The following is a 12003-nucleotide window of genomic DNA, read 5'->3' as shown; positions in this document are numbered from 1 at the left end:
GACCGCTTCTACCACCAGCAAAGAAGTTTCCATCCCTAATTCCTCTGTGATTCCCACTAACCTAAACATTAAGCTGGCATTGAAGGGTGTGAATTACCCCGGCCAATCTGTTCTTTTAAATACAGCTTTTAGCAAGTTTTGAAAGGAGAAGAGCAGAACTTGCTATGCCAATAATATCGAGTCTTCTGTGGCGAAGTGGTTTTTGCATAGAAAACAAAGCGGTCAGTTGAAGAGGAATAATATCAGTACTTTGTTTAAAACTGTGTGTAAAAAGCTGTCTCTTTATCATTAACAATAAGTTCTAAAACGTGAATGGGGAGTGACAGTCTTCAAGTTTGTGAGAAGATCGCGCCCTGGTGGAATAAAGGCACGAACAGCTTACAGCACCTAGAATGACCAGGAAGTATTTAGAGTAAAACGGTTTCTAAAAGCTGCCTTTATGAATGAGAGAAAAAAAAATATATATATATAAAATAGTAAAATGGAAGGGGAGTGATAGATTTAAATTAATCGTGAAGTGGAGCGCCCCCTGTATAAAGAAAAAGTGAGAAAAGCTTACAGCACCTGGTATTCCCAGGTGGTCTCCCATCCAAGTACTAACCAGACCCTACCCTGCTTAGCTTCCGAGATCAGACGAGATCAGGCGTGTTCAGGGTGGTATGGCCGTAAGCGAGAGATGCTACCAAAAACAGCCCTTTTGCATTACACTTCTCTATACATGCCAGTTGGTCCCATTGGATACTACTAATGTTCTTTTTTTTTTTTTTATCTGACTCACACTGCAGCCCCACCATCCAATCGGCAGCGCCGGACCCACACCAAACATTCACCAAACTACTCAGCCGGCAGCCTACCACAATTATTCCATTCTTTCCGCATCCGCACACTTCCTTCTTTTTAACTCCTTTTCACTACCGCACAGGTTAATCGCCGCACGTCCCCCGCCGGCAAACATTACTCCTTTGCCTACTGCATGCAGGCTTCTCTTAACGACCCTCTGTTATCAACTCCGCTAACAGCCACAAAATCTCCGCCGCACGAAGCCCACTGGTAGCTGCTGAATCACATGCTTCCCCAAAACGTCGCGCTGTCAGAACACTGGGAGCTACACACACCAACAAGTCCATACTGCAGGCTGCAGCCAGAACAATTTTCTACATTCAAACATCGACGGCCTCTTCTCTCTAAAAATTCACCAGACCGCTTCTACCACCAGCAAAGAAGTTTCCATCCCTAATTCCTCTGTGATTCCCACTAACCTAAACATTAAGCTGGCATTGAAGGGTGTGAATTACCCCGGCCAATCTGTTCTTTTAAATACAGCTTTTAGCAAGTTTTGAAAGGAGAAGAGCAGAACTTGCTATGCCAATAATATCGAGTCTTCTGTGGCGAAGTGGTTTTTGCATAGAAAACAAAGCGGTCAGTTGAAGAGGAATAATATCAGTACTTTGTTTAAAACTGTGTGTAAAAAGCTGTCTCTTTATCATTAACAATAAGTTGTAAAACGTGAATGGGGAGTGACAGTCTTCAAGTTTGTGAGAAGATCGCGCCCTGGTGGAATAAAGGCACGAACAGCTTACAGCACCTAGAATGACCAGGAAGTATTTAGAGTAAAACGGTTTCTAAAAGCTGCCTTTATGAATGAGAGAAAAAAATATATATATATATAAAATAGTAAAATGGAAGGGGAGTGATAGATTTAAATTAATCGTGAAGTGGAGCGCCCCCTGTATAAAGTAAAAGTGAGAAAAGCTTACAGCACCTGGTATTCCCAGGTGGTCTCCCATCCAAGTACTAACCAGACCCTACCCTGCTTAGCTTCCGAGATCAGACGAGATCAGGCGTGTTCAGGGTGGTATGGCCGTAAGCGAGAGATGCTACCAAAAACAGCCCTTTTGCATTACACGCCTCTATACATGCCAGTTGGTCCCATTGGATACTACTAATGTTCTTTTTTTTTTTTATCTGACTCACACTGCAGCCCCACCATCCAATCGGCAGCGCCGGACCCACACCAAACATTCACCAAACTACTCAGCCGGCAGCCTACCACAATTATTCCATTCTTTCCGCATCCGCACACTTCCTTCTTTTTAACTCCTTTTCACTACCGCACAGGTTAATCGCCGCACGTCCCCCGCCGGCAAACATTACTCCTTTGCCTACTGCATGCAGGCTTCTCTTAACGACCCTCTGTTATCAACTCCGCTAACAGCCACAAAATCTCCGCCGCACGAAGCCCACTGGTAGCTGCTGAATCACATGCTTCCCCAAAACGTCGCGCTGTCAGAACACTGGGAGCTACACACACCAACAAGTCCATACTGCAGGCTGCAGCCAGAACAATTTTCTACATTCAAACATCGACGGCCTCTTCTCTCTAAAAATTCACCAGACCGCTTCTACCACCAGCAAAGAAGTTTCCATCCCTAATTCCTCTGTGATTCCCACTAACCTAAACATTAAGCTGGCATTGAAGGGTGTGAATTACCCCGGCCAATCTGTTCTTTTAAATACAGCTTTTAGCAAGTTTTGAAAGGAGAAGAGCAGAACTTGCTATGCCAATAATATCGAGTCTTCTGTGGCGAAGTGGTTTTTGCATAGAAAACAAAGCGGTGAGTTGAAGAGGAATAATATCAGTACTTTGTTTAAAACTGCGTTTAAAAAGCTGTCTCTTTATCATTAACAATAAGTTGTAAAACGTGAATGGGGAGTGACAGTCTTCAAGTTTGAGAGAAGATCGCGCCCTGGTGGAATAAAGGCACGAACAGCTTACAGCACCTAGAATTACCAGGAAGTATTTAGAGTAAAATGGTTTCTAAAAGCTGCCTTTATGAATGAGAGAAAAAAAATATATATATATAAAATAGTAAAATGGAAGGGGAGTGATAGATTTAAAATAATCGTGAAGTGGAGCGCCCCCTGTATAAAGTAAAAGTGAGAAAAGCTTACAGCACCTGGTATTCCCAGGTGGTCTCCCATCCAAGTACTAACCAGACCCTACCCTGCTTGGCTTCCGAGATCAGACGAGATCAGGCGTGTTCAGGGTGGTATGGCTGTAAGCGAGAGATGCTACCAAAAACAGCCCTTTTGCATTACACGCCTCTATACATGCCAGTTGGTCCCATTGGATACTACTAATGTTCTTTTTTTTTTTTTTATCTGACTCACACTGCAGCATCACCATCCAATCGGCAGCGCCGGACCCACACCAAACATTCACCAAACTACTCAGCCGGCAGCCTACCACAATTGTTCCATTCTTTCCGCATCCGCACACTTCCTTCTTTTTAACTCCTTTTCACTACCGCACAGGTTAATCGCCACACGTCCCCCGCCGGCAAACATTACTCCTTTGCCTACTGCATGCAGGCTTCTCTTAACGACCCTCTGTTATCAACTCCGCTAACAGCCACAAAATCTCCGCCGCACGAAGCCCACTGGTAGCTGCTGAATCACATGCTTCCCCAAAACGTCGCGCTGTCAGAACACTGGGAGCTACACACACCAACAAGTCCATACTGCAGGCTGCAGCCAGAACAATTTTCTACATTCAAACATCGACGGCCTCTTCTCTCTAAAAATTCACCAGACCGCTTCTACCACCAGCAAAGAAGTTTCCATCCCTAATTCCTCTGTGATTCCCACTAACCTAAACATTAAGCTGGCATTGAAGGGTGTGAATTACCCCGGCCAATCTGTTCTTTTAAATACAGCTTTTAGCAAGTTTTGAAAGGAGAAGAGCAGAACTTGCTATGCCAATAATATCGAGTCTTCTGTGGCGAAGTGGTTTTTGCATAGAAAACAAAGCGGTCAGTTGAAGAGGAATAATATCAGTACTTTGTTTAAAACTGTGTGTAAAAAGCTGTCTCTTTATCATTAACAATAAGTTGTAAAACGTGAATGGGGAGTGACAGTCTTCAAGTTTGTGAGAAGATCGCGCCCTGGTGGAATAAAGGCACGAACAGCTTACAGCACCTAGAATTACCAGGAAGTATTTAAAGTAAAACGGTGTGTAACAGCTGCCTTTATGAATGAGAGAAAAATATATATATATATATAAAATAGTAAAATGGAAGGGGAGTGATAGATTTAAATTAATCGTGAAGTGGAGCGCCCCCTGTATAAAGTAAAAGTGAGAAAAGCTTACAGCACTTGGTATTCCCAGGAGGTCTCCCATCCAAGTACTAACCAGACCCTACGCTGCTTGGCTTCCGAGATCGGATGAGATCGGGCGTGTTCAGGGTGGTATGGCCATAAGCGAGAGACGCGACCAAAAACAGCCCTTTTGCATTACACGCGTCTATACATGCCAGTTAGTCCCATTGGATCCTACTCCTGGTTTTTTTTTTTTTTATCTGACTCACACTGCAGCACCACCATCCAATCGGCAGCGCCGGACCCACACCAAACATTCACCAAACTACTCAGCCGGCAGCCTACCACAATTATTCCATTCTTTCCGCATCCGCACACTTCCTTCTTTTTAACTCCTTTTCACTACCGCACAGGTTAATCGCCGCACGTCCCCCGCCGGCAAACATTACTCCTTTGCCTACTGCATGCAGGCTTCTCTTAACGACACTCTGTTATCAACTCCGCTAACAGCCACAAAATCTTCGCCGCACGAAGCCCACTGGTAGCTGCTGAATCACATGCTTCCCCAAAACGTCGCGCTGTCAGAACACTGGGAGCTACACACACCAACAAGTCCATACTGCAGGCTGCAGCCAGAACTATTTTCTACATTCAAACATCGACAGCCTCTTCTCTCTAAAAATTCACCAGACCGCTTCTACCACCAGCAAAGAAGTTTCCATCCCTAATTCCTCTGTGATTCCCACTAACCTAAACATTAAGCTGGCATTGAAGGGTGTGAATTACCCCGGCCAATCTGTTCTTTTAAATACAGCTTTTAGCAAGTTTTGAAAGGAGAAGAGCAGAACTTGCTATGCTAATAATATCGAGTCTTCTGTGGCGAAGTGGTTTTTGCATAGAAAACAAAGCGGTCAGTTGAAGAGGAATAATATCAGTACTTTGTTTAAAACTGTGTGTAAAAAGCTGTCTCTTTATCATTAACAATAAGTTGTAAAACGTGAATGGGGAGTGACAGTCTTCAAGTTTGTGAGAAGATCGCGCCCTGGTGGAATAAAGGCACGAACAGCTTACAGCACCTAGAATTACCAGGAAGTATTTAGAGTAAAACGGTGTGTAAAAGCTGCCTTTATGAATGAGAGAAAAAAATATATATATATAAAATAGTAAAATGGAAGGGGAGTGATAGATTTAAATTAATCGTGAAGTGGAGCGCCCCCTGTATAAAGTAAAAGTGAGAAAAGCTTACAGCACCTGGTAGTCCCAGGTGGTCTCCCATCCAAGTACTAACCAGACCCTACCCTGCTTAGCTTCCGAGATCAGACGAGATCGGGCGTGTTCAGGGTGGTATGGCCGTAAGCGAGAGATGCTACCAAAAACAGCCCTTTTGCATTACACGCGTCTATACATGCCAGTTAGTCCCATTGGATCCTACTCCTGTTTTTTTTTTTTTTATCTGACTCACACTGCAGCCCCACCATCCAATCGGCAGCGCCGGACCCACACCAAACATTCACCAAACTACTCAGCCGGCAGCCTACCACAATTATTCCATTCTTTCCGCATCCGCACACTTCCTTCTTTTTAACTCCTTTTCACTACCGCACAGGTTAATCGCCGCACGTCCCCCGCCGGCAAACATTACTCCTTTGCCTACTGCATGTAGGCTTCTCTTAACGACCCTCTGTTATCAACTCCGCTAACAGCCACAAAATCTCCGCCGCACGAAGCCCACTGGTAGCTGCTGAATCACATGCTTCCCCAAAACGTCGCACTGTCAGAACACTGGGAGCTACACACACCAACAAGTCCATACTGCAGGCTGCAGCCAGAACAATTTTCTACATTCAAACATCGACAGCCTCTTCTCTCTAAAAATTCACCAGACCGCTTCTACCACCAGCAAAGAAGTTTCCATCCCTAATTCCTCTGTGATTCCCACTAACCTAAAAATTAAGCTGGCATTGAAGGTTGTGAATTACCCCGGCCAATCTGTTCTTTTAAATACAGCTTTTAGCAAGTTTTGAAAGGAGAAGAGCAGAACTTGCTATGCCAATAATATCGAGTCTTCTGTGGCGAAGTGGTTTTTGCATAGAAAACAAAGCGGTCAGTTGAAGAGGAATAATATCAGTACTTTGTTTAAAACTGTGTGTAAAAAGCTGTCTCTTTATCATTAACAATAAGTTGTAAAACGTGAATGGGGAGTGACAGTCTTCAAGTTTGTGAGAAGATCGCGCCCTGGTGGAATAAAGGCACGAACAGCTTACAGCACCTAGAATTACCAGGAAGTATTTAGAGTAAAACGGTTTCTAAAAGCTGCCTTTAGGAATGAGAGAAATAAAAAAATATATATATATAAAATAGTAAAATGGAAGGGGAGTGATAGATTTAAATTAATCGTGAAGTGGAGCGCCCCCTGTATAAAGTAAAAGTGAGAAAAGCTTACAGCACCTGGTAGTCCCAGGTGGTCTCCCATCCAAGTACTAACCAGACCCTACCCTGCTTAGCTTCCGAGATCAGACGAGATCGGGCGTGTTCAGGGTGGTATGGCCGTAAGCGAGAGATGCTACCAAAAACAGCCCTTTTGCATTACACGCGTCTATACATGCCAGTTAGTCCCATTGGATCCTACTCCTGTTTTTTTTTTTTTTATCTGACTCACACTGCAGCCCCACCATCCAATCGGCAGCGCCGGACCCACACCAAACATTCACCAAACTACTCAGCCGGCAGCCTACCACAATTATTCCATTCTTTCGGCATCCGCACACTTCCTTCTTTTTAACTCCTTTTCACTACCGCACAGGTTAATCGCCTCACGTCCCCCGCCGGCAAACATTACTCCTTTGCCTACTGCATGTAGGCTTCTCTTAACGACCCTCTGTTATCAACTCCGCTAACAGCCACAAAATCTCCGCCGCACGAAGCCCACTGGTAGCTGCTGAATCACATGCTTCCCCAAAACGTCGCACTGTCAGAACACTGGGAGCTACACACACCAACAAGTCCATACTGCAGGCTGCAGCCAGAACAATTTTCTACATTCAAACATCGACAGCCTCTTCTCTCTAAAAATTCACCAGACCGCTTCTACCACCAGCAAAGAAGTTTCCATCCCTAATTCCTCTGTGATTCCCACTAACCTAAACATTAAGCTGGCATTGAAGGGTGTGAATTACCCCGGCCAATCTGTTCTTTTAAATACAGCTTTTAGCAAGTTTTGAAAGGAGAAGAGCAGAACTTGCTATGCCAATAATATCGAGTCTTCTGTGGCGAAGTGGTTTTTGCATAGAAAACAAAGCGGTCAGTTGAAGAGGAATAATATCAGTACTTTGTTTAAAACTGTGTGTAAAAAGCTGTCTCTTTATCATTAACAATAAGTTGTAAAACGTGAATGGGGAGTGACAGTCTTCAAGTTTGTGAGAAGATCGCGCCCTGGTGGAATAAAGGCACGAACAGCTTACAGCACCTAGAATTACCAGGAAGTATTTAGAGTAAAACGGTTTCTAAAAGCTGCCTTTAGGAATGAGAGAAATAAAAAAATATATATATATATAAAATAATAAAATGGAAGGGGAGTGATAGATTTAAATTAATCGCGAAGTGGAGCGCCCCCTGTATAAAGTAAAAGTGAGAAAGGCTTACAGCACCTGGTATTCCCAGGAGGTCTCCCATCCAAGTACTAACCAGACCCTACCCTGCTTGGCTTCCGAGATCAGACGAGATCGGGCGTGTTCAGGGTGGTATAGCCGTAAGCGAGGAATGCTACCAAAAACAGCCCTTTTGCATTACACGCGTCTATACATGCCAGTTAGTCCCATTGGATCCTACTCCTGGTTTTTTTTTTTTTTTATCTGACTCACACTGCAGCCCCACCATCCAATTGGCAGCGCCGGACCCACACCAAACATTCACCAAACTACTCAGCCGGCAGCCTACCACAATAATTCCATTCTTTCCGCATCCGCACACTTCCTTCTTTTTAACTCCTTTTCACTACCGCACAGGTTAATCACCGCACGTCCCCCGCCGGCAAACATTACTCCTTTGCCTACTGCATGTAGGCTTCTCTTAACGACCCTCTGTTATCAACTCCGCTAACAGCCACAAAATCTCCGCCGCACGAAGCCCACTGGTAGCTGCTGAATCACATGCTTCCCCAAAACGTCGCGCTGTCAGAACACTGGGAGCTACACACACCAACAAGTCCATACTGCAGGCTGCAGCCAGAACAATTTTCTACATTCAAACATCGACAGCCTCTTCTCTCTAAAAATTCACCAGACCGCTTCTACCACCAGCAAAGAAGTTTCCATCCCTAATTCCTCTGTGATTCCCACTAACCTAAACATTAAGCTGGCATTGAAGGGTGTGAATTACCCCGGCCAATCTGTTCTTTTAAATACAGCTTTTAGCAAGTTTTGAAAGGAGAAGAGCAGAACTTGCTATGCCAATAATATCGAGTCTTCTGTGGCGAAGTGGTTTTTGCATAGAAAACAAAGCGGTCAGTTGAAGAGGAATAATATCAGTACTTTGTTTAAAACTGTGTGTAAAAAGCTGTCTCTTTATCATTAACAATAAGTTGTAAAACGTGAATGGGGAGTGACAGTCTTCAAGTTTGTGAGAAGATCGCGCCCTGGTGGAATAAAGGCACGAACAGCTTACAGCACCTAGAATTACCAGGAAGTATTTAGAGTAAAACGGTTTCTAAAAGCTGCCTTTAGGAATGAGAGAAATAAAAAAATATATATATATAAAATAGTAAAATGGAAGGGGAGTGATAGATTTAAATTAATCGCGAAGTGGAGCGCCCCCTGTATAAAGTAAAAGTGAGAAAGGCTTACAGCACCTGGTATTCCCAGGAGGTCTCCCATCCAAGTACTAACCAGACCCTACCCTGCTTGGCTTCCGAGATCAGACGAGATCGGGCGTGTTCAGGGTGGTATGGCCGTAAGCGAGGGATGCTACCAAAAACAGCCCTTTTGCATTACACGCGTCTATACATGCCAGTTAGTCCCATTGGATCCTACTCCTGTTTTTTTTTTTTTTTTTATCTGACTCACACTGCAGCCCCACCATCCAATTGGCAGCGCCGGACCCACACCAAACATTCACCAAACTACTCAGCCGGCAGCCTACCACAATTATTCCATTCTTTCCGCATCCGCACACTTCCTTCTTTTTAACTCCTTTTCACTACCGCACAGGTTAATCGCCGCACGTCCCCCGCCGGCAAACATTACTCCTTTGCCTACTGCATGCAGGCTTCTCTTAACGACCCTCTGTTATCAACTCCGCTAACAGCCACAAAAATCTCCGCCGCACGAAGCCCACTGGTAGCTGCTGAATCACATGCTTCCCCAAAACGTCGCGCTGTCAGAACACTGTGAGCTACACACACCAACAAGTCCATACTGCAGGCTGCAGCCAGAACAATTTTCTACATTCAAACATCGACGGCCTCTTCTCTCTAAAAATTCAGCAGACCGCTTCTACCACCAGCAAAGAAGTTTCCATCCCTAATTCCTCTGTGATTCCCACTAACCTAAACATTAAGCTGGCATTGAAGGGTGTGAATTACCCCGGCCAATCTGTTCTTTTAAATACAGCTTTTAGCAAGTTTTGAAAGGAGAAGAGCAGAACTTGCTATGCCAATAATATCGAGTCTTCTGTGGCGAAGTGGTTTTTGCATAGAAAACAAAGCGGTTAGTTGAAGAGGAATAATATCAGTACTTTGTTTAAAACTGTGTGTAAAAAGCTGTCTCTTTATCATTAACAATAAGTTGTAAAACGTGAATGGGGAGTGACAGTCTTCAAGTTTGTGAGAAGATCGCGCCCTGGTGGAATAAAGGCACGAACAGCTTACAGCACCTAGAATGACCAGGAGTAAAACGGTTTCTAAAAGCTGCCTTTATGAATGAGAGAAAAAAAATATATATATATAAAATAGTAAAATGGAAGGGGAGTGATAGATTTAAATTAATCGTGAAGTGGAGCGCCCCCTGTATAAAGTAAAAGTGAGAAAAGCTTACAGCACCTGGTATTCCCAGGTGGTCTCCCATCCAAGTACTAACCAGACCCTACCCTGCTTAAAAAAGGTTAGGTGGTACCTTGGGCGGAGCTTAATTCTCCGCTTCTGACGTCATAAGAGGAAGTAGCGTATCCTTGATTCTGATTGGTCGAGAGTTTATGCCCATATATGGTATCAATACATGCTTATGCCACGTTTTGCCGATAGGGGGCGATATGGTTTTGGGAGATTGCCGTTATGCCCATATATGGTATCAATACATGCTTATGCCACGTGTTGCCGATAGGGGGGTTTGGGAGATTAAACTTTAATAGAATAAAAATACATTACATGTATTTTATTAATGTGCTTTTTGTATTACGTTTTTAAAGAATAATAAAACATAGAGCAGGATGAAGGCAAGCTAGCGCATACACGTTCAGTGGGGGGCGTCCGTCCGGCCCCGTGTTGTTAGTAAGCGCCGCGGCGTATTTTAAAAGAAAGCACACAAATGTTTTAAAAGAAGAAAGCACCAAAAGAAGGAAAACTTTAGGGTTATTTTAAAAGAAAAAGCAGGGTGAATTTAAACAAACATGCCCGAAAGAAGCAGCAGAAGAGCAAATTTAAACAAGCGAAAACAACAAACAAGCCCGTCGTTTTAAAAGAAGCGATCACTCATTACATTTAACCAACACGAAAGACTTTAGTTATATTTACCAGGTTGAAGAAAGCATGCAAGCGGCAAACTTTTAGAAGAAATAGGACGAAACGATCCTGGAGCTCCGACACATGCAACTATGTTTGAACAACGCGGGGCGGAATGGCCGATCGCTAGTCCGGCGTTTGGCGCATGCGCACCCACGCCGACGCCCCTTTCAAAATGGCGACGCCGGCAGAGCGCCTGTTTTAGCAAATAAAACCCCTATAACCGTAATGTTTTTAAGGAATGAAGCACTTTTCTGCCAATGTGAATAATAAAGTAAAGCGGTCTGAGCATTTTCGACAGCAATAATCAAAGAATAACGCGGCTAATTCTTGTTTAAACGAGCGCATGCGCGTAGATCCACACAGTATTTCCTTTATTGAGCCAGCTAGTTGCGTCAAGCAACTGTCAAATGGCGAGCAATTGTCAAATTGTCTCATATAGACAGGGCCGGCCATGTGTTTGTGAGCCAACTCGTTGCGTCAAGCAACTGTCAAATGGCTAACTATTGTCGCTGGACCAAGAATTCATGCATCTACCTTTGCAATGCAACTACCTTTTTCTCGGGTCGACATGCAATACTTGGCAATGCCGTTAGGCAGGGGTTAGCTCACCAGAACAGCAGGATGTTGTGTAGGAACGGCTGAAATTTAGGCAGCAACAAATTCTTTCGTTATAGCGTTATTTTAAATTTGTATGGGTGTGATATATGCCATTTATGCAATGAGGTGGAATTAAACAACAGGGTATCCGACTGGTTCCACAAACAGCCGCACCACTAATGTGTTAAACAAAGAATAAAAAACCATTAATTACACATGCTTACGTATAAAATATATAAAAGTTTAAGGAATAAAGCACACGACAAACAGCCGCACCACTAAACAAGGAATAAAAACGATCATTACCACAAATTATGATATTTAAGTATAAAAATAAATAAGTTGAGGACTAAAGCAGTCGACAAACTACCCCCGTAAACAAGGATTAATGAATAAAATGATTTCAATGTGGCTAAAGTAGACGTACGCGATTATTTAATAGGGGGTGCAAAAGCGCATTTTAAAAACTGGCAATAACTCGAACGGCGGTAAAGACGGGTCGCTAGCGCCACCCTGTGTCCACAGCATGTGGCCCCCACAGCGGGGAAGGGGCGGTCCAGCCCCCCCCCCCCCCCCCCCCCCCAAAAAAAAAG

At 43.9% G+C, this 12003-nt stretch overlaps 8 non-coding genes across 8 annotated transcripts; all 8 read right to left on the bottom strand.

Moving 5' to 3' along the window:
* Positions 1–552: 552 nt before the first annotated feature.
* On the bottom strand, positions 553–671 carry LOC125733114 (5S ribosomal RNA). The gene has a single exon (XR_007392471.1). It is a non-coding gene; the product is annotated as a 5S ribosomal RNA (ribosomal RNA).
* A 1079-nt stretch (positions 672–1750) lies between these two features.
* LOC125733113 (5S ribosomal RNA) lies at positions 1751–1869 on the bottom strand. Its single transcript, XR_007392470.1, has one exon. It is a non-coding gene; the product is annotated as a 5S ribosomal RNA (ribosomal RNA).
* A 1076-nt stretch (positions 1870–2945) lies between these two features.
* LOC125734169 (5S ribosomal RNA) lies at positions 2946–3064 on the bottom strand. The gene has a single exon (XR_007393493.1). It is a non-coding gene; the product is annotated as a 5S ribosomal RNA (ribosomal RNA).
* Positions 3065–4143: 1079 nt separating this feature from the next.
* LOC125736526 (5S ribosomal RNA) lies at positions 4144–4262 on the bottom strand. The gene has a single exon (XR_007395804.1). It is a non-coding gene; the product is annotated as a 5S ribosomal RNA (ribosomal RNA).
* A 1075-nt stretch (positions 4263–5337) lies between these two features.
* On the bottom strand, positions 5338–5456 carry LOC125734457 (5S ribosomal RNA). The gene has a single exon (XR_007393768.1). It is a non-coding gene; the product is annotated as a 5S ribosomal RNA (ribosomal RNA).
* Positions 5457–6534: 1078 nt separating this feature from the next.
* LOC125734456 (5S ribosomal RNA) lies at positions 6535–6653 on the bottom strand. The gene has a single exon (XR_007393767.1). It is a non-coding gene; the product is annotated as a 5S ribosomal RNA (ribosomal RNA).
* A 1080-nt stretch (positions 6654–7733) lies between these two features.
* LOC125733452 (5S ribosomal RNA) lies at positions 7734–7852 on the bottom strand. Its single transcript, XR_007392798.1, has one exon. It is a non-coding gene; the product is annotated as a 5S ribosomal RNA (ribosomal RNA).
* Positions 7853–8932: 1080 nt separating this feature from the next.
* Positions 8933–9051, bottom strand: LOC125732371 (5S ribosomal RNA). Its single transcript, XR_007391752.1, has one exon. It is a non-coding gene; the product is annotated as a 5S ribosomal RNA (ribosomal RNA).
* Positions 9052–12003: the final 2952 nt, after the last annotated feature.

The sequence above is a fragment of the Brienomyrus brachyistius genome, chromosome 2 (assembly GCF_023856365.1).
Source record: "Brienomyrus brachyistius isolate T26 chromosome 2, BBRACH_0.4, whole genome shotgun sequence".
Taxonomy (NCBI): Eukaryota; Metazoa; Chordata; class Actinopteri; order Osteoglossiformes; family Mormyridae; genus Brienomyrus; species Brienomyrus brachyistius.
The sequence above is the reverse complement of the archived record's forward strand: the minus strand, read 5'-3'. Positions and strand labels throughout refer to the sequence as shown.